Source organism: Galeopterus variegatus, unplaced genomic scaffold (genome assembly GCF_000696425.1).
Source record: "Galeopterus variegatus unplaced genomic scaffold, G_variegatus-3.0.2 Scaffold2102, whole genome shotgun sequence".
In the NCBI taxonomy this organism is placed as follows: domain Eukaryota; kingdom Metazoa; phylum Chordata; class Mammalia; order Dermoptera; family Cynocephalidae; genus Galeopterus; species Galeopterus variegatus.
Genome location: NW_007728213.1, coordinates 264,184 through 266,834, shown reverse-complemented (window position 1 = coordinate 266,834; position 2,651 = coordinate 264,184).

The window sequence follows — 2,651 nt, the reverse complement described above, 5'->3', positions numbered from 1 at the left end:
TTTAACTTCTTTCATCTGTGCCATTCCTCAGAATAATTAAATTTTATATAAGGATTGGGCCCGCCCGGTGGTGCACTCGATAGAGTGCGGCACTTGGGAGCACGGCGGTGCTCCCACCGAGGGTTCGGATCCCACATAGAGACCGGTCCGCTCACTGGTTGAGCGCGGTGCGGGCGCGACACTGAGGGTTGCAATTCCGTTACCGGTCACGAAAAAAGACAAAAAGACAAAAAAAAAATTTATATAAGGAGAAGAGTTTAATTTTCATGACCATGAAGGCAAAAATGCTCAAGTGGATTATCTTAGGCTACAACTATCCCCCATCCCTCTCCATTACTCCTTTCCCATATATTTATATAAGGAGAAGAGTTTAATTTTCATGACCATGAAGGCAAAAATGATCAAGTGGATTATCTTAGGCTACAACTATCCCCCATCCCTCTCCATTACTCCTTTCCCATATCACAGCAGAAAGTCCTCCTAGAGCTCCACCGTGGTTACAATGTGTGTGCCTCTTTTCACAGGGAAGTCAGTGTTGCATGGTGGCTGAGAGCACAGGCTCAAGTCCTGCCTCCTCTTCAGCTGTGTGGCCCTGGACAGGTTAGCTAACCAACCTGAACCTCAGTTTCACACAGCTGACCTTTGAGGGGATGTGGTGATGATTAAAAGAGATGAAGTACTGAAGAGCTTAGCACAGTGTTTGGCACATAATAGGTGCTCAATAAATGCAGACTGAACATGGCTGTATAGAGCAAGGACTGTAGGTCAAACCCTAGAGTTGTCAAGACTCCACCCATTCAAGAAGAGCTGACTGTACACGTGCTCCATGCCAGGTGCTTCCATATACATTACTCATTGGCTCCTCACAACAACCTTGTGAGGCCGGTATTAATATTCCCATTTTACACATGAGGAGACTGAGGCTTTCTTGCCAGCTACTGAATTTCATGTGTGTTGGAGCTGGGATTTGAATTCAACTTTGTGTGACTCTTATTCTAGTACTCTACTGTGCAATAGAAGGTCACCAGTACACTGAAATTGAACGGGGTGCATTACTGATTAAGAGTGGTGACAGGAGCTCCCAGATTGGGGGACAAGGGACCAGGCCTCCAGAGATGGCTCTACTGCACTTGCTGTGCAGCTTTGAGCCAGTCATATTACCTCTCTGGGCCTCAGTGACTTCATCTGCAACCCAAGGAGGTTGGACAGATCATCTCAAAGATCCTTCCCAGTTCTGGCCTGCTGAGATGCTCTTCAGATTTCAGAAAGACTCAGGTACACAATCCTGGAATGGGGGAAGCATAACCGTGGCCCCTGACATCTCAATCACTTTTGCCTTTTAAACCCATGCGTTTCTGCATGAATTCAGAATCTGCCAGAGGAACACTCTCTAATTATCCTACAAGGACTAGCCCAGTTAGTAATTACCCCTATTATTTTTAATTGTATTTTATAAGGTGCCTTTCATCCAAGATCTCAAAGGACTTCTCAAACATTCATTAGCTGAGCCCCACCCGCTCCCTGTGTGGATATGAAAGGCAGAGATTGATTTTAACATCAGAAAGAAGAGGTTGGGGGGAGAGAAAGGGGCTGAGATCCTGGGATTAATTTCAGCTCTGAGTTCAAAGGAGAGAAGAGCAGAAATATGCCAGGGAACTGCTCGCTTTTGGAGGCAGTTCATGGAATATTCAGTGAAGAGCAGAGGGATCAGGAAATGTTCCTCTTTTTTAAAAAATCAACTTCTGTCTGTGAATGCCTAGGAGAGGGTCGTCCAATGTGGCTCAATTCAATTCTATTCGCTTCATTTCACTTTAGACTTATTCATGAGCTGTCCTTTGAGCTGGTCTTCAGCATACAGATCTGTGCTGGCTGATGAGAAGGATGTAAGTGAAGCAAGCGTTTCAGAGTGTGCCTATTGCAGATTTGGTGTAAGCAGCAAGGATCACAGGAACCTCCCAGGAGGGCCCTGATTGGCTGCCTTAAACAAATGGCTGAAGCCAGGGCTCATATGCCCCAATATGTGGCCAATGGCTGCCCGACGCCTCCCTGGCAGAAGGTGGAGGGAGAGTGAGTCTGAGTCTTCTATATACATTTAATGTATATAGAAGTTCTCGATGCACATCCAGGAACCTGATTGACAAATGAATAGAAAGATAATTTAAGCAGCTATCATGGGGTCACCCCTCTCCTCGCTTCCCTATTCTCCTCCACCAAGGCATTAGGGTACAGGTACTAAGTTCCTATCGTCCTTATTCCAATGAGTGGATAGATGGGATCCCTATGGAGCCCAAGAAGCTTCACTGCCTGGGGTTGGGTCAGGGGCCAATAGACTTTCCTGGCGGCCTGTGAGCTTCTGGAGGACAGGACTCTGCCTGCCCATTCACCATTCTTTCCCCGGCACATTTGCTAGGCACAGAATGGTGGATGCTCATAACATATTTTTTGACTAAAGCAACAGATTGTGAAGTCACTATTCTGTTCCTGGCCAAGACAGAGGATCCTTTCCTTCCTCAGCTTGGAGATGACTAGATTCAAAGGACAACCAGGGCCACACAGCTCTGGCGACTGCAGGAGCCAAAGACAGTAGTCATTGCTAAGCTGAGGGTGAGGGTGTAATAATGTGGTGACCAAGGACCCCAGGGTGAGACACC